This window comes from Heterocephalus glaber, unplaced genomic scaffold, assembly GCF_053883595.1.
Source record: "Heterocephalus glaber isolate CG9 unplaced genomic scaffold, H.glaber_assembly_v1.0 deba00001457, whole genome shotgun sequence".
In the NCBI taxonomy this organism is placed as follows: Eukaryota; Metazoa; Chordata; class Mammalia; order Rodentia; family Bathyergidae; genus Heterocephalus; species Heterocephalus glaber.
In genome coordinates this window covers 37,028,661-37,053,989 of record NW_028258305.1, presented here as the reverse complement: position 1 = coordinate 37,053,989, position 25,329 = coordinate 37,028,661, and the positions used below count along the sequence as shown (strand labels likewise).

The following is a 25,329-nucleotide window of genomic DNA, read 5'->3' as shown; positions in this document are numbered from 1 at the left end:
CAGACCTCCCCAAAAACTCAATGCACGGGAAGGCCACAGAGCACAGTGGGAAGAGCTCGGGCTTTCAAGCTAAGATTCAAGTCCCCACCTCATTCCCTTCCTGGCTGTGTGTGACCTGGCCCAAGAAGCTCAGTTTCTCTGAATCTCCCTCACCGTAGCTCACTCATAAGCTTGATTAGTGGGAGAGATGAGCCACGAGCCATAGGTGCCCAGGCCAGAGCATGATGCTCACATGGCAGGCTGCTTTCCCTTGACTCTGTTTCCCTTTTCCACTACACGAAGTTTCGCTTCTCCAAGGGCCTACTTTTCAATGCTTCGCATCAGCTCCTCAGTAAAGCTGTTTCTAGGCCCCCACAGGAGCAAGAGGAACCACTGCAGGAGAGAAGATGGTGCAGGAATTCATAGCACCCTCCCCAGCCGTAAAGAGCCCGGGAGCCTGTCAGGAGCCAGAGGAGCGAGGCTGGGCTTTGACAGTGGCCATTCCTCACCGGCTCTGCCTGAGGACTCCCTGCGGCTGTGAGGGGCCGCGGGGGCAGCATCCAGCCCCCTTTAAGGGTCTCGGCTTGCTTGTGAAAGAGAAACAAGGGGCTTATTTATGTCACTCAGGCTGGGAAGCAGGGAGCGGGTCGTGCGGGGAAACCTTTAATGAGAGCTCTTCCCCTTGGAAATGCTGACAGGAATTGGACATGAAGTACATCTCGGCCAAAACATCATCATCCCTGGGACCCCAGGGGGAAGATAAAACCCGCCGCAGATATTGGCTTCTGAGAAGAGGCAAGCCCAGAGCAGCCTGCAGGCTGGGCAGCAGGTACGCAAGGCCGGCAGCCAGGCTGGGCCCTCCGGATGCCGCCGCTTCCTCCTTGACCCCACAGGACCATGCACAGTGAACCCGCAAGGGGCCAGCCTCCAGGAACGGAAAGAAGAAAACTGGCCAGGATGGGACACGAGTCCAGTTCCCAGACCCCCAGGCCCACATCACCCACATCACTGCCTGGGTGCATGGACCCCAGCTCTCTTCCCTCTCGGTCACCTGGGTCACACAGTGGACCAGCCAGAGCCTCCCTCTCAGCCGAGGACCCCTCTCCTCTGCCCTGGCAGTCCTGGCACTGTTACTCCTCTGTGACTACGTTATCTGCTCTGTCAACTCCAGCTAGCTTCTAGCTCCCCAGGCACCAGGCCTCTCTCGCCTCAGGTAGCCTTGTGTGTCACATGGGAGAAGGAGGGGAGGTGGGGACATGCGGGGAGACTCCCTTAACTGCCCCCTCCGCTCCATGTGAAGAGAGAGACAGCAGTGGGAAGCCCCTGCCTTCCAACCATGCAGCAAGAGCCAAATCCCCATAGGCCCAAAGATAAGGTGAGAGCCCGCAGGACACACCCAGAGGGGCCCTGGGGCTGGAACTGCCATGGTGGGTGTGCGGGCGCAGGGGCCACCAGGGGCCAGGCTTGCTTCACGGCACCTCAGGACTTGCTAACCCAGAGCATCTCCTTGAAGCAGTTTGGGATGGGCAGACCTCTCACTGAGGAAAGCAGTGATGTGATCTGTTGTGAGGCTGGAGAGTGTCCTCAGCTCTGCCTTTGGTGACTTGCACTGAGGATGCTTCCCATGCCTCAGTTTACCCAGCTTCGAAGAAAGGGGCAAAGGGAAGACTTAGAAATCTAACACTGCCTGTGAGATTAAAAACATCTCTTCACATGGATAAAGAGCTCTGCCTTCACTATCATCAGCCCACTTAATTCTCATTAAAATGTATTAAACGGGCCTGCCTCTGCCCATTTGTCAGATAAGCACTAAGGCCCAGAGGTGCTCAGGGACTGGCTCAATGGTCACCCAGCGGCTGGGGCAAATCAGGTAGTGTGAGCAGGCACTGTTGCTGCTCCGTGGTCTGTGACGGAGGGAGAAGCAGGCAGAAAAGCCAGAGCTCCTGGTTCTGGAATCTGTTCTTCCTTCCTGCAGGGGTCAGTGCTGCTACCCTGGCAGATAAACTGGACAGAGGAGAGCTTCTCCCCCGACGGGAGCCAGGAGTGAGAGGAGAGAAGGGGCTGGAGGCAAGATGCACCCTGCAGGGGCACCTGGGGACCTGCTTCCCTCAAGAGGCCCCAGCTCCCAGGGGGTCCATCCCCTCTCGAAGGCTCTGTCAGAGGGCGACTGAGCCTAAGCACATAAGCCCTGGGGGATGTGTGAGATACAAACCACAGCTGCACCCAAGCAAAGCACAGGAGCTTCCCCTCCTCCCTGCTTCCCGAAGGATTCTCATCCTGCCCCCAGCCCTGCCCAGAAAGGGACCCAAGTGAAGGCTGAACCCTGGGTTCTGGCCCAGCAGGCCCCAACTTCTGATGCTTTTGAGGGAGACAAAAACTACGCCAAGAAAAATCCATAATTACTGGCCAACTCTGAATGACACCAAGAGTGACAGAACTACCTCGGTTCTCCCTCTCAAACCCCAACCCACAAAGTATCCACATTAGGCGCAGGGCTGGGACAACTTTCCTGGGCAGGCAGCAGAGGGCAATAACAGGGCCCTTGTGTGTTTCAAGTGATGCTGCACAATCCTAATAAAGTGGAAACAACCCAAACAGCCTTCACCTGGTGAATGGGTATCCATACAAGGGAATATTATTTACCAATAAAAGTGAGTGAAGTGCTAATTTATGCTACAGCATGAATGAGGCTCAAAAACATATGAAGTGAAAGAAGCCAGTCAGAAGGCCACATATTCTGTGGTTCCATTCCTATAAAATGTCCAGAAGAGGCAAATTGATGAAGACAGAAAGTAGACTAGTGGTTGCCTGGAGCTGGTAGAAGGCCTGGGGTGTGGGGGTTAATGGGCACAGGGCTTTTTCTAAAGGGCAAAAAAATACACTAAAACCGCTCATCTTATACATTTCATACAGGTGGATCTTATAGTGTATATGTTATACTCAATAAAGCAATTAAGAAATAATACAAGCAGCAATCAATCTCTGTCTTTACCTTGCTTTCTGGGGAGGGACAAGGGGGAGGCCAGTCTCTCCAAAATAACATTAAACATTCCCATTGCTATTTAAGAGGCTACACACAGAAAGTGACAAGGGCTGTGTATTAATCTACGGACATATTAGACAGACCAAATCTGCTCTCTACTCTTCATGTTTATCATTGACTGCATCCTAGTTAGGCACTGAGCCCTCTGCTTGCAACCCTCATTTATTCTTCACAAAAGCCTTTTGAAGCAAATGTTTCTATTATGCCCTTTTACAAATGAGGAAATGGAGCCATTCAAGGCACAGTAGCACCTGGCCAGGGGACCAAGAGACAGTAAGTGTCTGCACTGGGCTTTGAACACGGGCATCTGTCTCCAGAGCCCTTCCTCTTCCCCCTGACCCCAAACGGGGCTCACTTGCAGCCCTGGCACAGTAGGGCCTGAGCTTCCTGGAGACCAACACCTGGCAGCAAAAGCTGAACTCACACTCAGAAGATGTCTTTTTCTTCTGGCGGCCCCAGGCAACAGAGAGATGGATTTCCTTTTAAATGACTGTCCACCGCTGTGTGTGATGGCTCTTTGGTTTTATCTAATCCTGCTCAGTCCACGTTACTGCTGTCATTTGTCTCCCCTATCCTGGTGGGGAGATGGACTGTCTTGCTCAGCGAGAAGCAGGCACGGTGACAAAGAGGAGAGAAATGCACCATGCTGGCCCAAACCCAGGTGAAGAGAAAGAGAACAGCTTAATTCACCAGTAGCAACACCACAGTCCTCTCTCGGGCCACTCGCCCCTCCCATCTGAGTCCCACAAAGCATCTTCCAGGCACCTCTGTGAGGGAAGAGCAAGGCTGCAAGCTGCCCTTGAGTCCAGCGTGAGGAAGCCCTATCAGCCCATGGCAGGGGCCCAGGCCTTCTTCTTCCTGGGGCTGACCTGGGGTTTCTCCATCCACAGTAGCTCATTCCCCAAGTGCATGTGCCAGGTTGTCCAAAACGAGCCCATGAAACAAACCTAAAAAATCACTTTGAGCCTAAGAAGGAGATCCATTTAGGTTTTGACGTTCCTCTGCAAGGAAACTGGGAATGGCAAAACTGGTCAGGCCCGGGAGAGTCCCTTCCTAGGAGACCATCTTCTTCCTCCTGCCCATTGTACCTTGAACTCAAACAAGTTTGCAGTTAGGTTCTCAAAGCCCTGTGACTCATCCATTTTCTAGCAGCCTGAAAAATGCTCTGCAGCAATTTATCAGCGTGCTAGAGAAGAGGCAGCTGACAGCCACGAGCCAGTGCAGCTGAAACAAACAAGGGCAAGGCTCCGAACCACACTTCTAATTTTAAATTGAAATCCCTGCATCCTGAAGTCGGAATGTTTTTCAGGTCCATCCAAATGTCACTGTAGAGGCAAATGCCCAAATCACTGAGTTAGCTGGGGTGATCTGAGATCCTTTGTACAATCGCAAATATGCACATTTGAGAGTATGGGTAATTAGATGTTGAAGGGATATAAAGATGCTGGCTCTATTCAGGCTCAAGCGCTGTGCTGGCAGGAGCAGTAAAGGCCATTCATCCTTATTAGTGGAGTGGTCCCAGGGCCCCCTTGAACTTAGAAGCATGAAAGTAGAACCAAGGTCAACCGAGGATGTGCCCATCATCAATCTGGGTTCTGACCTTTTGTGGCTAGTTCTTGAAGAGAGTCCAGAGGACATCAGAACGTCCAGAGGATAATGGACGGCCAGTGGCTTGGGGGAGAGCAATTGGATCTGAACTCCAGGGTGGACAGAGAAGCTTTATTCACCAACTGGTATCAAGTAACACCTTCACTGTGACCCGTGCAGCTCCCTCCTTGCCCACTCGGGAGGGAGGGGGCCACACAGCCAGACTCGAAGTGGTCTAGGCTCTGCAGGTTCTGATCTTGTGTGTTCTTTGCCTGCCTCCGCTCTTACCCAGTTGTTCGGTTCACTTGCTCCCAAAAGTCTGCCCCCGAGGTTTCAAGCTGCTCTCAGCCCTTCCTTGCCTGAGCCTCCCCGACTCTCATCCCCATCCTCCCCTAAATTCTAACAACTCAGGGTTTCTTCAGACCCTGCAGTCGGTTTCTGGGCTCTGGAACAGGGCTGACTACACAATTCATAGGGCCCCATGCAAAACGAAAATGCAGGGCCCTCGTCCAAACACCCTTACGCATTTCAAGATGGCAGCAGCAGAGCATGAAGCCTAGAGCAGGGCCCTGTGCCACTGCACAGCACACAGCCAGGATGCCACCTGCCCTAGGACTGGAGATGCTGACTTAGCTGTCACTGGTGGGGCGGTGCTCAGGGGACAGGCTGGGGCGGGGGGTGGCCAAGTGAAGGCCAAAGGAGAACACGGAAGGGGGGTGAACAGAAGGTGAGCCAGAGCCAGGGAAGATCACGGAAGACACAGAGAGCCCAGGCAAACAGCAGCAACCCCAGGTGGAAGGCAGAGGCACAGCCCTAAACCCCCGCTGCAGGGGCAGACAAGGGGTCATGGCAGAGGGCCTGGCGGGAGCCCTTCCCCTCGTTCCGGTCCAGGGGCCTTCCTCCCTGCGTCATTATCCACACAGGCGCACACACAGAGACGCGGACGTACCTGCCAAATGCATCATTTCTTTCTTTCTTTCCCTGGTTTTTGTTCCTTTGTCACTTTCTTCTCTGCCATTCACACTTTCCTCTAGTCTCCTGGCCTCTCATCTCTTCATACTTTTTCTGCCTTCCCTCCCATTTCACTACTCCTTACTTTGCTTTGCTTGGAAAATTCTGCTTTCCTTTACTTCTCTTGTACTGAACTCACAGCCTTACAGGGACTCCTGCGGCCAAAGAAGGCTTAGAAACAAAAATGATCCCTATATTCCTCTAAAAGGATCCCTCATGGCAGTGGACAGGGACAAAGTAACCTTCCTTCTTCCCCACAGCCCTCCTGATAGGAGGGTGAGAATGAAGGAAACTGCCCACTAGGACACCATGCTGACTCCTGGCTCAGCGCTCCTGCCATGACCACACACAGCCTGCCTCTCTGCCCTGCATGGGGCTTGCTAATTGCGTGCCTGTGCTTTATTTCAGCCCTGTGCTCTCTACACATAGTGATAAATTGGATTTTGCTTTTAAACAGCTGAGTCCTGGGTATATGGAAAAAGATGCAAGTAAGAACGTCAACGTTCAGCAGAAATGCCAGGAGCAGCCCGACAATCTTGTTGGAAGAAAACCTGCTCCCAACTGCTTGAGTGAGGGCAGCAAGTGGTCACCCAAGAACAGTAGTGTTTGAGGTCTTCTGATCAGGAATTAAACAGCAGTCTTGGCTTCAACACTAACCAGCTGTGTGATCTTGGGTAAGATATACCTCCACAGTAGGCTCCGGAGTCCTCGTCTGCAAGGTGAGATTAAGAAGATTCACTCTGTGGGGTTTTCATGAAGATTAAATAACATAAAGGACTTTATCCCATGCCTCTCATATTTCTTGTGCTTAAAACATGTTTGGTACAAGCATGGCTCTTAAATATTTGTTGCATGCCAACTACACGTAGGCAAGGGGGATATATCATGGCCAAGAAATTCAACAATGACTTTGCTCTTGTGGAGGCTGCATTTCAGTAGAAAGATAAGTAAATTATCTTTACCATGAAGAAAAATAAACTCGAGCAAGAGAGGAAGGGGAGAACGGCATTTTGGGGTGGAGTACAAGGAAAGCTACCTCCGAATAAAGGGAAGCAGAGACTGAAACATGCAGCTTCAAAGCAAAACAGTTACAAAGACCCTGAGACAGGACAGGCCTAAGTTCAAGGACCAGCCATAGGCCAACAGGGCCAGGACAGGGGGAGTAAAGAAGAGAACAGGAGGACACAGTCAGGGAGGAAGGGAGGAGCTATCTTGTGCTTAGCTTTGCAGCCCTTGGTGAGGAGGGCACACGCTTATTCTAAAGTGACAAACACCCCCTGGAGGGTTGGGAGCTAGGGCTTGACCTGATTCATATTTTAAAGCATCACTGGCCTCTGTGGACAAAAGTGTAAAGGGTCGCCAGTGGGACCACTGGGAAAGCCCAGGGAAGAGATGACATTGGCTTTGACAGGTTTTCCGCTGCCACACAGGGCCCTCTGCCTTACCCCTGGCTGTCTGCTTTCTATCTTCCTTTCACATGGGCCCCAAATCTCTGCATGTGATACTAACTAGATGGACTTTACAAAGGCAACATCTGCCTGTTAGCTGGGGACCCAGAAGAGGTCAATGTGGGGAGGAATGACTCCAAGATGCAGGGGAACTAGATGGAGAGCAAAGGGCTGGAGGTCACTGCAGGGGAGGACTTTGCTCTGAAGGGGATTTTCAGCTGAGAGTAGCAAGCAGAGAACACAGCCCAGAGTTAGCCCCATGCAACGGTCGTCTGTGTGAGCTTGGAAAAAAATCTCTTGACCTCAACACCTTAGCTTCCTCATCTATGAAATGGAGCTAGCAATGGACAGTGCAGAGAACATTTGTGATAACACACATGCGGGGGTTCCTTTGACTGTTCCCACCCACCTTCCGTTGTCAGTGTGTCTGACTCATCTTTGAGCCTCCAGCCATCTCAGAGCTGCTCTTAAAAGGTTTGCAGATTGATTTGGAAACAATCATAAACAATCTCCGGTCCTGGAGACAAGGGAAAAGCATTCTTTGACTGATGCAGAGTAGATGTCACAGCTGGATATCGCAGCACTTCTGAGGAGCTGAGAGGAGTGGCATCAGTGGAGCATCTGCTGGCCCATGCCCAACCCTGAGAGTGACAGCATGTTTACAAGAGCTATTAGGGGCTGCTGCTCCGCATATGCTTTCGGGATGATTTACTCCACCAGGACTGGCAGGCTGCTCCTTTTCCTTTCACTGTTGAATCGATTATTGAATCAGAAATATTCCATTTGAATAGCATGATTTCATTTCAAAGCTGGCAAGAAGTTCAAAGCACACAATAATAAGACCCTTCCTCCACAAAGCACTCTGCACTCTGGAAGGGCTCTGCAGACAAATGCATGAATTGGGGACAGCACACTTTCTAAAGCCCATCACAGACAAGATCACAAGACTCACAAGAGCAGGGCCTGCATCTAATTGTTAATTCCCTAACCCAAGCAATATATCAGATACTCTCACTTTTGAATAAATGACTCCATGTCTTAGTCATTTTTCTCATTGCTGGGACCAAATACCCAACACCCAAAGTTAAAGGAGGAAAGGTTTATTTCAGCTCACAGTTGTAGAGGTTTCAGTCCATAGTTACTGGCTTCAAGGCAAAGTGGCATGGGAGAGGAGCATCAAGGAGGAAAAATAGTCCATGGCAAAGCAGGGCAGGCAGAAGGCAGCAAGCAGCAAGCAACAACAGCAGCAGAAGCACTACCACCAGCAGCCTACCTCTCCCTTTTATCCCTTCCAGGCTACCCACCTTTTGGGTGGTTCCATCCACACCCAGGGTGGGCCTTCTTAATCCCAGCATCACACACTTAATCCCAGCATCACATCCTTAATCTTAGTATCATACACCCTAGATCCAGCCACCTCTGAAAAGCCCCACCTACGACCTCATGAGGCTTTGGGTGGACATCTAAATATAACCCTTAATGCTCCACCAACCCACCCACCTAGCCATAAGCAGTTTTAACTCCAGCAGACCTAGGTAGCCAGCAGCCCTGGAATCTACTGTCCACAAAGAGCAGCTGGAAGAGTCAGACAGCTGGGTACTGTCAGGGATGTGATGCTGTCTACACATATTTAGAGAGCTGTTCTTCTCATCGTTTCCATTTACTAAACATCTATTATAGTCAAGCATTGCACTGTAGGAGTGAGAAAACTTTCCCTCTATTCTCTGAGAGCTCCATAATTAAGATTATGAAATAAACTGAAAGTATATAGGTTAACAGGAGAAGAGGCTTAGAAATATATCCTGTGCATGAGGACACTGCATGAAGGAAAAAGTGAACACCCTAAAATCTAGTGAGACCTAGAAGCTTATATACCCTCCTTAGGGAAGAGGAAAGGGAAGAAGGCAATTTAGCAGGGAGTAATGATTTAGGGAAAGATGAAGAGAATCTCAGAAGAATAGGTGAGAGCCTGTGACATTTGCCTAAGTATGGTGTCGCTGTCATTTCCTCTCATGTGATACTGTTAACTTCCAGGTGGATAAACCTCCCAAGGAGGCAGGGAGGTGTGCTTAACCACTGAATTCCTTTTGGAGGACCCATCTTTAGGCAGATCAGGGAAGCTCAGAACAAGCCTCTGCCCATATCTGCTCTTCCTCAAATGCCCTCAATTCAAAGCCCTCAGCACACAAAAGCATAAGGTTTTTGAGATGTCATTTCTTGAACGCCTTTGGCAGAACACAAGTCTTCAAGGTCTGTTTTATTATAGCTGCATTTCTTGTATGAGAAAAACAGAACTCAGAGCTAAGTTCAGTGACTGGCAGAACTTAGAGAAGTTTAATGATTGGCCTAAAAGCATGTGGCCCCTAAGGGACGGGTAGAAATGCAAATCCACACTCCATCCACAGCTCCATTCTTCTGAAGCAACTCTTGCTTCTAGAAATACCGTTCTCACACCTCCTCTTAGCCCACCATTCTCTGGAGATCCCCTTCTGTAAGAGGTCCATCAATCAGCAAATAGAAGGGGACAGGGCCATGAAGATGACCACTGAAGGTAGAAGTCACCAACATCTCCGTGATGAGCACTGTTGCAAATGCAGACCGAGTACTAGATGGGGGTGTGTATGCACCTATTTACATCTCTACAGTGGCCTCAAGAAACTTGTAATCCATTTGAGAAAACCGGAGACTAGGAATAATGCAATAATATTCTTACTGATTTAGATGGTAAGAACCATGGTAGGGAGCCATATGATTTATCATCCAAACAGGAATACATTTAAGAGTGAAAAGAGGTCTTGCTGTGGGATAACAGGTGTAAACTAAGACTGACCAGGATGAATCCAGAAGTAAGGACACTACGGCTAGGTCACAAGTGCCAGCCACCTGTGTACACACACAGGTGTACACACACAGCTTTGAAATATCCTAAACAAGTATTGAAGTGTTGCACAATGCCACTCCATCCTTTGTGACAAGAGCCAAATTACAGAAGTTTTGTGGAAAAAAAATCAATGCTAACTGTTTTAGTTACTTTCTCTAGTTGCTGAGACAAAATACCTGACACCCAATGTTAAAGGGGGGAAAGGTTTATTTGGCTTATAGTTCATAGAGATTTCAGTCTGTAATTGGCTGGCTGCAAGGCAGGGTAGCAGAGGGGCCACAGTTCATGGCTGCACAAGCAGCAACAGCAACAAGAGACCTTAACTGTCTTCCTGCCCCTTGTATCTCATTCAGACTAGTGGAATTAGGGTGGTGCCAAACCAATCACTTGTGCGTAGTGGTTTAATAATCACACACCCTTAGTCCCAGCACCACACATTCCAGATTCAGCCACCTCTGGAAAAGAAAGCCCCACTTCATCCACATGAGGCTTTGGGAGGAAATCTAAACACAAGCCATAACAGTTACTATTGCTACTTGTATTAGTATTAATAATAATCCTTGTAATAATCACAGCTTCTGTTAACTGGATTCCGCAGACCATGTGCTAAGCCCTGACGAACACCATCTCACTTGACTGTCATAATGGTAAAAAGGTGACCCATTTTAAAGATGAGTAAAACTGGCCACAAATAATTTGTCTAAGTGAGATGCCCAAGATCACCACAGTACGTATTCAAGCCAGGATTACCCAATTTCAAAGGCCTCATATTGATTACAAGCTGTAGATCTTCCCAGTATGTCTTTTCACCTATATTACTATAGAAGGTTATGAAATCTAGTAGACAACCCATTTTTGGCCATTCAAAGCTCAGCTCCTGGTTTCTCCAGCAGTTTCTCTCCATTTTACCATCTTTCTCACTTTTTAACCTCAATCCTTTTCCTTTCAATTACTGTATCTCAGAAAATATTTTCTTTCTCTAAATATTTCTTTCCCCCTCTCCTTTCCTGTTACCAAAGATGCTATTCTTGCCTGATAAGTCGAAGAGTTCTTCTATCAAGTGAAAGCCTACATTGTAAAAATAAACTTCAAAATAATATAGAAATAGTCATAACACCCTATAATGATACCAAAAATGCCCAGAAGTTTCCTTTCAAGATCCCCAGAAATCTTCATTTACCATCTTATTCATCCTAATTAAGCAGCCTTTTCCCTGAGCACCAACAAAATACACACATTTCTTACTCAATTCCATCACCTTTGGGTTTCATTCCATAATTAGCAGGGCAGTTGCATCCCTTTCTATTTCCATTTCACACATATAGCTTTTCAGTCACAGCAAGGTTATCAGGTCATTGTAGGCTGGCTGAGACATCTGATCAAGATTTACCATGTAGTGTCCAGGGGGAACTGTGCACCAGGTTACATGCGCAGCTGTGAAGACCAGCATTATGCAAGGGAGAGAGCAGGGTAGGCCAAGAGGCAGGAGCAATGGAAAAAAATAGTTTAAGGCAGGAGTGAAGGTCAATCCTGTGTGCCAGAGGTCAACACAAGAGAGAAGTCAAGGGGCAGAGTGATCTTGAGGGACCACTGGCTGCAGTGGGGATGGTGGTGTTTCTGAAACAAGGAGGCTGGAAAAAATCCCAGTAGCGATTACATTCATTAGTCAACAGGGACAACAGCCGAAAAGTATCAGGCTTAAGCTATGGCAGCAAAAGTTCAGGCTCATTAGAAGGAGACAATGTGAATGGTAATGATCCTCCTGGACAACTTTCAGAGCTGTAGTGAGCCTGGGAAGATGTTAATTAAGTCTGATAACATTAAACAATCCTAAATTCACCTGACCAAGCCCCACCCCATCTTAACTGGCCCTTCCTTTATTATAGGAGCACAGATTTATGTGAAAACCCTACTGTTTTAAAGGTTACCAGAAAACTGTGTCCAGACTTAAAGCCAGCTAAGTGGCTGTAAAATAAAGGAAAAAGACTGAATTTCTCATCAAAGCAGTCCTAGGCAGGTTTCTTTAGTAAAAGTTTCTCTTCCTACCTGCTGGACCTGATCGATCAGTTCCACCTTGCACTGAGTCAGGCCAACTGGAGCTCCTGTGGGGCCAGCACTATGAGACAGCTGGAACAGGGAGCTCCCGGACCCTGGGGCCACACTGCATCCTCAGGACAAGCAGGACAAATGCTCAGAAGCTGGACAGCTTGGCGAAACCCCAGGCTGGGGAACAAAGTAGCAATCAGCATCAGGGAATGGCACGAGGTCATGAGATGGAGGGAGGGACAAGACATAGGCCAGCAGAACCCAAGCACTGGACCACAGAGCAAAGCAGGGCTCACAGCCAGCAGGAGTGCAGGGCTGCAACTTCAGGCCCATTGCAGTATGGCCCTGTAGAGAAAGAATTCACCAGATGCACCTCATCTCAGGGCACTGCTGCTTCAATACTTGGGTAGGAAGAGCCATACTGTGGTGCTGGAATTAGGTTCAGACTGAGATACAGAGGTGGGTCCAGAAGGCAGCTGCAGACTATTTTCAATTTAGAAAACAGTAATAAGACATGGAAACACATGCCATGATATTTGGCTTTTGTGACCACTTCTTTGGGACAGTAGCTTGTTTGAATCAACTGCCACCACCCATGCTCCACATCAGGAGGGAAGATGGGCAAGAAGAGATTCTCCTCCAACTAGAAAGCCATGAATCCAGAGACAATAGTTTCTAATGAGGCTCTCATCAACTGCCAAAGTGGTAGTACCCAACCAAAAGCATCCCACAGGCTTCTTCCTCCATGTAGTCTCACAGTACCACACAGGTCTCCCGTCCTGGGTACAGTGATGTTCACGTCCCTCAGCTCCTTCTACAGCTAATCCCTCCGGTAATCACCTCCAGATGCTCAGCCTCTTAGTGGCCCCAGGGCTAACCAGTGCTGGGCACTGCAGCTACCACAGCAGTCCTGGGCTTGACTAGTCCCCTGGGAGCTGGTGCCTGCCAGGTTGGCTTCGGCAGGCATGAAACCTGCAAGTGTCAGGACATGCACTCAGAGGGAAGCAGTAGCACATGGTAATGAGAACAGTGCATGAGGCAAAATCAGCTGAGGAAAGAGAATTTTTTTCAAAATGAAACAGGACACAGAAAAGCAGAACATGCAATTAACTCAAAAAAGCCTGCCCACTTAAACAGTGGACTACATTACTCAGCACATTTGGGACCCTGAAAAAAAATCATGACCAAGAATTATAGGGAGAACACGGCTGTCAGACAAAATGCAGGACAGCTGGTCATCTGAACTTCGGATACACCATTTATAAGCTTTTAGTATATCTCAAATATCACAGAGGATATATTTATTCTAAAAAAAGTTATTCATTGCTATTATTCGTCTGATATTCAAATTTAACTGAGTACCCTCTATTTTTATTTGCTAAATCTGATATCCCTATTAGGAACTGTGTGGTTTCTGCTACACTAAGAGTTTAAGTGCAGCTCTATAAAAGCCCAGCAAAGGTCAGCTGTAAATGAACGATAGTTAAGACATCCATATATGGAGGGATTTTTTTAAAAATCATTATTTTGCAGAGAAAATGACAAAAGAGAAATTACCCAAATCCAGGAATGAATGAACAATAGATATCCATATATAGAGATTTTTTTAATCATTATTTTGCAGAGAAAATGACAAAGGAGAAATTAGCCAAATCCAGGAATGATTTATTACAGCAAACATCCTGTTCTGGGAGTCTCAGAGGACGTAGTTCCTCAAGGTTTCTCTGTGATTTGTGCATGTAACGTCATTTATACACTAAAAAGTTAATCTGAAGATGGACCAGGAAAATTACTGTGTCCTTTGTGACGTTAATCATAGGATTCTCTTCACTTACAAGTGCATGAAGGGAGTGAGATAATGGTATCCTATCAGTGCTATAAATCCCAGGAAAACAAAGCCAGAAGGTACCTGCCTCGCCTTGAAAGATGCAGATCCTTGATTCTCCACCAGGTAGAAAACTTGTAGCCCACTTCTAAGAGAAGAAGTCATGGGTTGAAGCCAGTAACAGTCTCAGAAAAGACAGCAGGGCATCCATAAACTCACATATGACCTCTGGATCTCTCAAGATCTAAGAGGCCCGTCCCACATTCTGAAGCTGATACAATGGAAAAGAAGCAGGCCCTTCCACAGCCTCGCCCCCTCTAAAACCAAATCTGATTCCAAACATTGGGCTGTTAAAATTATTTCCTGAAAATAAAATCCAACTGATCCTAGTGAAGAATGTTTGTTCAGATATGGTAAGGTTCAGTTAATCACAGAAGATGTTGATAAGGTTTCAACAAAGGTCACACAAATAGCTGGCAGAGGTCAAGCACAAGGGTTCACAACAACGATTAACACTAATGTCAAGTTTCTAATTACAGCTATTTCTTCTCCACATAGCAAGTGTGTTTTCCAAGGAAGACTACTGTAACCCAATCTAAACTTTAAAAAATGGTCTGGGAACCACACAAATAGAAAAGTTTCCCTTTCTTTTCTGACACATAAATAAACAGCAGGAAAGGTAAAGACTGGGTTGACTCAAAAATATACTTAGCACAAGGGTTTTGGGTTGGATCTGCCTGGAACAATCTAATTTATCTCAGCAAATGCACATTTTTTCATTTACAGAAAAAAACAGTTAAACATTCAAAAGTGCACATGCTTATTTTGTTGGGAAAATTATACACATTTGTTTGATTAGCTTTGGTAAATAAAATAACCAAGTCATCACTCAAGACTCAGACGTGGTTGCAAAATTGATTCAACGAAATGTCAAAATAAATCACAGCTTAAAAATGCATGGTATATAACTTCTAAAAATGAAAACCACATCTATCTCTGTCAGAGTTGTGAAGGCTGTGCATTAAAATTATATCAAAAACGAATGCATTTTTGAAGGAAAGTATTGATTTAATCGACTCTTCCTGACTAGTGATTCAAATCATGATTTAAATCAATTTGATTTTAATCGAGCCCACCCTATCCAAAAGTCATTTATATGTGCCTTTGGAAGGCAAGATGTTACTCCGAGTGGTGGATCTGTCTCCCTAGTTATAGGATGCTCAAACTGATATGAAAAGGGTTGGGTCCCCTGAGTCACATCAACAGGGCAGGAAAGAAAGATTCCTGCAAACATAGACCAGCAGATAATCCTGCTAAGGCCACCCAACCAGCAGTTATAATTAACAAGAGATTAACGGCCCACAGCCTCTTGGCCCCTCCCACGTCGTCCTTCGGCCCCAGGGTCCTCCTGGCTCTCCTGCTGCCACGGCTGACAAGGAAGCAGTTTTTTTTTTTTCTATTAGAGGTAGTGTTTCTTTTCTTTTTTTTTTTTTATTAAATTCTTTTATTGGTACATTGTAGGTATACAACACAATTACATTTCTCGTTGGGAATTGTACCTGTACATAATGCATCTTGGTTCTTATTTTTTCCCCATTCCTAGCCCTCCCTTCACGCCCTCCACCCTTCCCTATTTACAAAGACTTTATTTCCATTTTTTCCATTTCTCATCATTTTTCCTTTCCCTTCTTTCCTTTCCCCTGCCCCTCCCACTACCCCTACCCCTTTGGACCTTTTCTTCCTATTTTGCATTATCGATTATTCATTCTAATCATTGGTACGTTTTAGGTATACAATATAATGACATTCATCATTGGAAATCTGCACCTTTACATAGTCTCTCTTGTTTCTTATTTTTCACCCTTGCCCAGCCCTCCCTTCAACCCCTCCAGTCCTATTTACAAAGATTTTGTTCCTATTTTTCCATTTTCTCATATTGATTCCATTTCCTTCTTTCCTTTCCCCTACCCTTCCCACTTCCCCTTCACCTTTGCCCCTTTTCTTCCTATTTCACATTACCTATTATACATTTTAGTCCTTATTTACACTTTCAGTTTCTCACACCAGAGAAACTTTTTGAAGATGCAGTGGAAGAACGTGTGATCAACGAGGAGTACAAAATATGGAAAAAGAACACGCCTTTTCTTTATAATTTGGTGATGACCCATGCTCTAGAGTGGCCCAGCCTAACTGCACAGTGGCTTCCAGATGTAAGCAGACCAGAAGGGAAAGATTTCAACATTCATCGACTTGTCCTGGGCACACACATTGGATGAACAAAACCACCTTGTGATAGCCAGCGTACAGCTCCCTAATGATGATGCCCAGTTTGATGCATCACACTATGACAGTGAGAAAGGAGAATTTGGAGGTTTTCCTCTGTTAGTGGGAAAATTGAACAGAGATCAAGATCAACCATGAAGGAGAAGTAAACAGGGCCCAATATATGCCCCAGAACCCTTGCATCATTGCAACAAAGACTCCATCCAGTGATGTTCTTGTTTTTGACTACACAAAGCATCCTTCTAAACCAGACCCCTCTGGAGAGTGCAATCCAGACTTGCGCCTCCGTGGACATCAGAAGGAAGGCTACGGGCTTTCTTGGAACACAAATCTCAGTGGCCACTTACTTAGTGCTTCAGATGACCATACCATCTGCCTATGGGACATCAGCGCTGTTCCAAAGGAAGGGAAGGTGGTGGATGTGAAGACCATCTTTATAGGCCATACAGCAGTAGTAGAAAATGTTTCCTGGCAGCTGCTCCATGAGTCTCTGTTTGGGTCAGTTGCTGATGACCAGAAACTTACGATTTGGGATACTCGGTCAAACAACACTTCCAAACCAAGCCACTCAGTTGATGTTCACACTGCTGAAGTGAACTGCCTCTCTTTCAATCCTTACAGTGAATTCATTCTTGCCACAGGATCAGCTGACAAGATTGTTGCTTTGTGGGATCTAAGAAATCTGAAACTTAAAATGCATTCCTTTGAATCACAAAAGGATGAAATATTCCAGGTTCAGTGGTCACCCCACAATGAGACTATTCTGGCTTCCAGTGGTACTGATCGCTGACTGAATGTCTGGGATTTAAGTAAAATTGGAGAAGAGCAATCTCCAGAAGATGCAGAAGATGGCCTACCTGAGTTGTTATTTATTCATGGTGGTCACACTGCCAAGATATCTGATTTTTCCTAGAATCCCAATGAACCTCGGGTGATTTGTTCTGTATCAGAAGACAATATCATCCAAGTGTGGCAGATGGCAGAGAACATTTATAATGATGAAGAACCTGAAGGACGTGTGGGTCCAGAAGGACAAGGATCCTAGATATATCTGCACTCGTGATTTTAGACTCCCCTTTTTTCCTCTCAACCCTGAGATTGATTTAACACTGGTTTTGAGACGTACAGACTTTGTTCAGCTATCCCTCCAACACGTACCCCCAATAATACTATTGGCCCAAAAAGTGGGTGTTTTCTAAATATTAACTGGGGTACTTGAATCAGCAAAGCCACAGACTTATATTTAAATTTTCTTCAGGAATTTTCTATTAACAAACCCAAGTCTAAAGTAGCTACAGAAAGGGGAATATAATGTGTGATTATTTTTCTTCTTAAGATAAATCCCCAAGTTTTGCAGACTTGTTTCAGTAAAGGCTAAAGTGAGTAAGGAATAGAGCCAAGTGAGGTTAGGTGTCTGAGCCATGAAGTATGAGTACTGCAAGATGTCATTTTTATTCAAGAATTAGGGGAGAATCAAGTCCTAGATTCCTACTCTAAATCTTCATACCTGACTTTCCAGGATGCACATTTTTCCTATGTAGACCAGTCTCCTCTTGGTTTATTCAGTTAAGTCAAAGCTACATGTTCCTCCTTCCCTATGTATTTTTGCTTGTTAGTGCATTTCTTGAGCTGCTTTCATATTATTCCTTTCTTTTCTGTGCAATGGTTTCTGTTGTTTTTTGTTGTTTTAACTTGGGGTCACCAAGTTGTAAAGATGTATGTTTTTACCTGACAGTTGTCCCTCAAGTAGACTGTCAAGTTGAGAAGGGTGATTTGATAGCTTATATTTGTTTTTAAAATTAAATTAATCCCTGATAAGGTTGCTTTTTTTTTAAAGAAGTTCATCCTTGACCAGTAGTTTAATACCATCTCCATTTTAGGTGACCTGTTTCACCAGCAGGCCTGTTACTCTCCATGACTAACTATGTAAGTGTTTATAATAGAATAAATTGCTTTTCTATGTAAAAACATAAAAAAGAGAGAGAGAAAATAAAAGAGAGAGATTATCAGTGGTCCCAAAGACACACCAGGACCCAGGATCAGGCAAGTTCCTGGGCAGTCAGGAAACGGCAGATGATCCTGGCAGTGGAGAAAAGAGGAATGTTTCCTGACCAATGGAGAATGTATAATAAAAAGGCCATTAGGGTGCAGGCAGAAGGCAGGGGCTCATGCAGCCTTGTGAGATTCAGAGAACAGGTGTGAAGACCAAGCCTCAGCAACAGCAGTTCAAATGAAAACACTAGCCATTGATGGTGAATCTTTTAGAGCTTTCAGTGACACGAACAGCCCGCTGTGGCACGCATGCCATAGGTTTGCCTCCACTGCTGAAGGCTCTTGCAGAATTCTTAGATGAAATAGGTCAAGAACAAAGCTGGTTTCAATTTACCAGGGGCTGTAACAGTCAATAGACCACATTCATAGAAGGAGCTGGAGGCTGGAGCCCAGGACTAAGCAGAGGTTTGAAGGAAACCAGTTTCTATAAACAAAGATCTAGGGCACCACCAGGAGGAGGCTGAACCAAGGCTGAAAACATAAAGTGTTCGGGGAAATAGACTCATACATGGTTGACCTAAAGGGTATAGACCTCATGGAGATGGAAGCACATAGCCAATGTCTGGGCATACAGGAAGAGCTCAATATTAGCTATTACTGATGTTGAGGGTGACAATGATGATGATGATGGTGCTGGTGGTGATGCCAGCAGCAACAAGAACAAAAATGATGAAAAAGAAGGAGAAGCAATAATGATGATGTTCCCTGTTCCTTGCTAGGGCCACCAACTATCCAGTTTGCCCTTGATTGAAAGGTTTCCCAGGATGTGGGATATTCAGGGCTAAAACTAGAAAGAGCCAGGCAACCCAGAATGTTTGCCAGTTCTATCCCTGCCGGTGCCCAGCCTGACCATGAGGCATAGGCTAGGACAGAACCTTTGGCCGGATGTGGGGAGTAGCAGCTGGAAGAGGCAGAGAGCTGGGCATCATATCTCCTTGGGGGTACAGCTGAGTACTCTCTTCTGAGGATCTTGATCTGGCTTTTTCCTTCAAGGTACCTGGTGATGAGGATGTAGTCAATCGATGATTGTTACCACACTGTCCAGTGTAATCATTTCCAGGCGTCAGATCCAGTTAAAGAAAACAAAACAGGGGGCAGGAAGAAGTGAGGAAGCAGTGTCTGCTGAGCCTGAGCCTGAGTCATTGAGCTTCTGCTGATCTTATCCTTCACTCCCAGTGCTAACCTCCACCCAGTGCCTCCCTACAGAGCCTGTGGAGGTGGACACTCCATCCACAGGCACAGCATTTGAAGATGCCATGAGATGGGGTGGAGATGGGATCTTGCACCTGCTTGGGTATGCCTCTCCGGAAAGGCAGAGGAGCCTGGCTAGAAATGACCATCCCAGAGCAATGGTTCATGGATGGGCACTGCTCTCCTAGGCCAGGGTATGCCCTTCCTCAGCAATCATCTGTCACACAGCCTTGTACCTACTTCCATGCTGCGGGTGAAGCTTCACACAGTGGTAGCAAGAGGACCCTGAGGACTCTCGGTTTGAGACTAGGGAGTCAGGGAACCTGCCAGAGGTCACCTAGTCAATCAACAACCTAGGAATGGATTTAGGAACATGATTTTTATTAGCTGTTCACATAAAGCAGAGTAGGGGCAAAAAGAGCACTGAATTCAGAGTCAGAATCTGGCCATTTCTCTCAGCTCAGCCATTCTAGATCCAGTGACACATATCGAGTGAGCATGGGGACCATGCACTATGGAAGGCACTGTCTTGCATGTGTCTTCGTTTAATCTTCCACAGAAAACTATGAGATAAGCACTATTATTCCCACATGACTGATGAGGAGACGGTCTCAGAGATTCGACTGAAGCTGAGAGGGGACCCTTTCAAGGAAAGACAGCTATTTACAAGATTCTGTGTTGGCCGAACTAGGAAGAGATGACTCTGGAACAGTAAAACTGAGGGTCGGGACATGGAGTGGGAACACACACCAGAAGTGTAAGCTGGAAACAGGAACCTCAGGGCCAAAGAAAGAGTGTGCCTGGTCCAGCGTGCAGTGTGACGTGGGAACATTATGCGAGCCAACACCCGTTCAGTTGCCTGAATGGTCAAGTCAGACAGGCTCGCTGGCCCCCATTGTGGGCACATTACCATGCCAGGCTAATTTGTCTAACTAGGAGTCTGACTCAAAATCTCCAGGCCTTGCTCCCTCTTCCAGACATCTGGAAAGATGGATCAGGACCTCCCCAACACTCCGACTACCAAGGACAATGGGCACCCCAGGGCCAGCAGGACAGTGAGAAGGTCCTCCAAAAAAAGGGAGAGCTGGTGCTCAAGCCTTATCTTCAGGGCCTTAAAAAGATGTTCCAGAAAATATTCACAGAAGGCTGCAACTCCAAGTAAAGAGACAAGGAGGGAAGCTTTGGCCACAGGGAGGCACAGGCCATGGGCCAGAAGCATGAGGGGTGAGGCAGGGAAGTCAGCCTCTGCAGCATCCAGCCTAGGCAATGATTTATTCCATGCCACAGAGCCCAAGGAAACTCAGGCTCCACACCAATTTCAGTAGCCTCTGTCACACTGCCCCCTTCTTTCATCAACCCCCTCCACTAGAGCTGAGTCATTAGAAATCACTCCACCTCCTTTCTCTGCATTGCTGCCTCCCCTTCTGCACTTTCTTGATGTTTCTCTCAATGAAACACTTGGTTCTTGCCCACATGTGACACTTGCTCTGTCACTGCCACTCCCACCTGGACGTCAGACCTACACTCCATCCAGGATCACTGGACTGGGGCTATCCTCTATGCCAGGCTCTACCCTGGCTAAGTTCTCAACCTGCTGCTATCCTCTATGAACTCACAGCCTTTGGATCAAGCACAGCTGCCCGGGCCCATGGGTAGGGCCTGCCCCAGTGAACAGGTCCCTGCAGTGTGTCTGGCCTGACAGCCAGGCTCCTCATCATAGGCCATCTGGCTTCCTAGTGCCCTGACCTTTTCCTTCTCATCATCTCAGGAACTTCTACAGCTGAAGAATTTGACTGAGCAAGTAACTTCATCTCGATGGATTCTCAGCTTTTGCAGCTATAAAAAGAGGAGTCATATCCATTGTGTATTTTCAAATCTGAGTGTGAAAGAAAATAGCCCATGTAAGAGTATACTTCACACATGTTAACTAAGAGGAGATGGAGAGATACAAGGCAGTCTGAATTTAGCAGACCTTTCAGCACCATCATGTGAGAAGTATGGTTCTCTCCCTTTTTTTGCAGTTTCACTCTCTACAGCTTCAGCTATGCCAGGTCAAACCTGGCCTGAAAATATTCAATGAAAAATTTCAGAAAAAAATACTGCAAAGGTTTTAAATGGTGTAGCGCCTTGCTGTGCCACTCTGCACCGGACCACCCAGGACAGGATTCGTCCTTCTATCGAGTGTATTCACGCCATATACACTGTCTGCCAATGAGTCACTTAGACACTGCCTCCGCTATCAGACTGACCGTGATGGTACCACAGCACTTGGATCCAATGACTCTTATTTTAGCAATGATAATTAAAATGATGCTGGCAATTCAGATACGCCAAAAGAAAAGCCTTGAAGCGCTTCCTTTAATAAAAAGGTGAAAGTTCTGACTTAATAAGGAAAGAAAAAATATCTGAGATTCCTAAACTCTGTGGTAAGTTAATCTCTCACTGTACCTAATTTATAGATTAAACTTTAACATAGGTTGCATGTACATGGAAAAAACCTGATTTATGTAGGGTTCAGGGCTAGCTGAGGTTTCCGGTATCCACTGGGCATCTTGGAACATAGCCCATGTGGATGAAGGGGAGACTAGTGAGCACGTGACTGAGATTTATTATTTCATTTTCCTACTAAGCAATGATTCGTGCACCGTGGGCTCCTGGAATCTAGCTAGTAATTTCATAGTCCCTCATTGGTCCAGAGCCTGTAGGAGAGCAAGCAGCAGACTGGACAACCTCCAAGGGCCTTTCAGAGTCATTAATTCAATAAAGATTTACCAAGAAGCTGCTGGAAGGGTATATTCTAGTTAGGGAAGCAGACAAAATCCAAGAGAATAAAAGCATTGACTAATTACAGCAACTGGTGAAAATCTAAGACTGACATGGAAAATGAGGCCGTCCGTATAGGGAATGCGGAGTCCAATACAAAGAATGGTCAAGGAAGAGTCCCCTGAGTAGTAACATTTGATTATACAACCTGGAAGAGGACAACACCAAAAAGAAGAAAACAGCAGCCAAAAGAAGACGGCGGAGTGGGACAAGAAAGCATAAAGCAGGACAACCTTTACAAACGCTCTGGGGCAGTGCTAATGTGGTCTGTCTAAGGACCTTTACACCTGGGGATGGCGAAGGGACATGGAAGGCAAAGTGGAGTAGGGAAAACAGCAATTACAGTGGGATGGATCGAGTTTGAGAAGTATGTCTGAGATCCAAATGGAAGTAATGAGGCAGCTGACTAAGAAGAGACTGAAATTCAGAGGTAACTATGCTAGGAATATGCATTTAGGAGTCATCAGCATATAGAGAAGGCATTTAAAACTTGGTGAAAAACAAGAGAAACTAGAAAAAGAAGAGAAGATCTCTGGACCAAACTCTTAGAAACACTAACAGTAAGTTGGGGAGAAAAGGAAAAATGAGGAAAGAGACTGGGCACAGTGACCAGGGAAGGAAGAGAAAAACCATGCAGTGATGTCATAAAATCAGAAGGAAAAGGAATTTGAGGAGGAGTGAACGGCCAATGGAATGCTACCATGAGATGGAAAAAGTAAAATGAGGGTGGACACACATGCACTAGGGTTAACAGAACAGACCATGCTACAGACTGAATGTTTGCATCCCAAAATTCTTATGTTGAAACCTAACCCCTGATGTGATACAATTTAGAGGTAGGGACTTGGAGAGGCGATTAGACCATGAGCGTGGAGCTCTTATGATGGACTAGTGCTCTCATAAAAGAAATCCCAGAGAGCTCCTTCACCCCATCTACCATGTGAGGTTATAAAGAGAAGACAGTCACTTACGAATCAGGAATTGGGCCCTCATCAGACACCTGATCTGCTAATTCCTCAACCTCGGAACGTTCAAGACTCCAGCACTGTGAGAAATGCATTTCTGCAGCTTATAAGCCACCCAGTCTATGGTATCCAGTTATAGCAGCCTGAACAGACTAAGAGGGATGAAGAGAAGGGCCTAAAAGCAGTTGCTGAGGACAGAAACCACTGGAGTGAGACAAAGAGAGAATGAGAGGCAAAGAACTGGGGACATCAGGTGAAGCCAATCCCTTCTAGAAGTTGACTATCAAGAGAAACAGAAAACAAGGTTTAACATACTCTTTCCTTCTAGCTCTGTAGAAGCTTATTTCCCTCCCTCTCATATTGGGGTTGGCCCAGTGACTTGATCTGGCTAATGAGATGTGCAGATATGCCCTGTACAGGGGTTTGAAATTGCTTTCCTGACTGGGCTTGCCCTCCTGGGTTTCTGACTTTCACCATGAGAACAGACCCTGGGCAAAAATTAACAGACTTTGTGTACCATGGGATAAGGGAGGATGATCAATATATGTAACCAATAACTGAGGGCCTTGCTTAGATATGTGGAACCCCAGCCAACCCACACACCTGTAGGAAAAAAAACCCCAAAAAACTGCCTGTTGTATGCTTGTTGTGATGGTCACAGTGAGAAGGCTTAATAATTACTCGTTAACTACCTCAAAAAGAAATTGGCTGTGGTTATTTGTTATGAAGCATCACTATGGATATAGCTGCCCAACGTAAGGGGAAATATGCAGTCAAGCAGGGTTATTTTTAAGATAGGTGCATTAGAAGTATATTTATATACTAATGGGAATGGTGAGCCAAAATGAGAGAGAATTCTGATTTCTAAGAGAGGTGAGATAGCTTCGGAAGGGCAATGCCCATGAAGAGAACAAAAGAGGATGAGATCCTGTGGACAAAGGGAGAGGTTAGCTTTTTGGAATAGAAAAAGTGTGTCCTCCATTATAATATGGGGGGAACAGGTGGATGCAGGTGCCGGAAGGGTTAAAGGTTTAGTAGAGGAAAGATGAGTAGTTCAGATTAGACACACCCGAATTTCTCAATGAAAACAATGAAGCAAGATCATAAATGGAGATCATCTTTAACAGCAGTGAGGGGGTGTCTTGTTGCCTGCTGTTTGCCTTTCCTGAAATGTCTTTCTAAGTTTCTCTACTGATCTAAATTCTGAGCCCTCCTTCTACTTGAAAGCCTCTCTTAACTACTCTAACTAACCAGGACCCCTCCCTTTTCCTATAGCATTTGTCATATCCTCCCCAGCCTGTTTGATTAGCGCTTCTCATTGTTTGTTGCAGGATTAAGCATCCTTCCTTTCTGCTGGACTTGAGTTTGAAAGACAGGGGAGCCACATCATTTGCTTCTTTGGAGTCTGCCCTAACACCAATGACATTGTGATGGCCACAGTGAGGAAGCTTAGTAATTACTTGTTAACGGGCTCAAAAAGACAAAGTATTTTTCACTGTTTCCTCTTACAGAATAGCTGACTTGAACCAAAACAAATCAGGCAAGACCGGCTGTTAAGAGTTAGCTATTAGAACTATTGTTTCCAGAGATAGACATATTTTTTGGTTTAGGATTATTATTTTCTCGCCTCTTATGCCAACTTCCCTGAAGCCTGATCTGTTTTCTTTTCTCGACTGCCTCAAAAATTCTTTCATCAATCCTGCCTTTGGACATACTGACATCTTCCCTGGAAAAGCAGAAGGGTTACTTTCCAGAGGTTTTAACGCCATTGCTCAAAGGGCTGTTTTATTTTTAATGAAACAAAAAGTGCCCTGACAGGTGATGCTAGGGAGCCTGTATTTCATACAAGGGGTCCCAGAAATAATGAGCAGCTGGTGCACTCACACTGTCCTAACTATGCGGATCTAATGTGTGCCCGAGAGAGCAGAGGGTGTCAGCTCTCAGTGCTCTGCCAGCCTGAGTCACGCTGGTGGAGTTGACCTTGGAGACTCGGTCTGATGTTTTCAGAAGGTCCTATGGCACCATGTTCAACACCCACTAAAGTCCTACGTGGAAAAAACAGGCCTGGTCCAGAGAACACTGTTGCTTGGCAACAGGGCCACAGCAGTCAAACTAGTGAAGCAAGTGAGGGTGGCCATTCCTCCATCCCCTGAAGAGCTCTGATCCACCATCAAAAGTTCCCATCATTGCCAGAC

The 25,329-nt window shown here is 46.2% G+C and overlaps 1 protein-coding gene and 1 pseudogene across 1 annotated transcript in view; one reads left to right on the top strand and one right to left on the bottom strand.

Annotated features, from left to right (window-relative positions):
* Galnt14 (polypeptide N-acetylgalactosaminyltransferase 14) overlaps positions 1–25,329 on the bottom strand; it is a 211,110-nt gene that overhangs the window by 142,040 nt on the left and 43,741 nt on the right. The gene's annotated exons all lie outside the window — the stretch shown is intronic.
* LOC101706551 (histone-binding protein RBBP4 pseudogene) lies at positions 15,884–17,247 on the top strand (annotated as a pseudogene).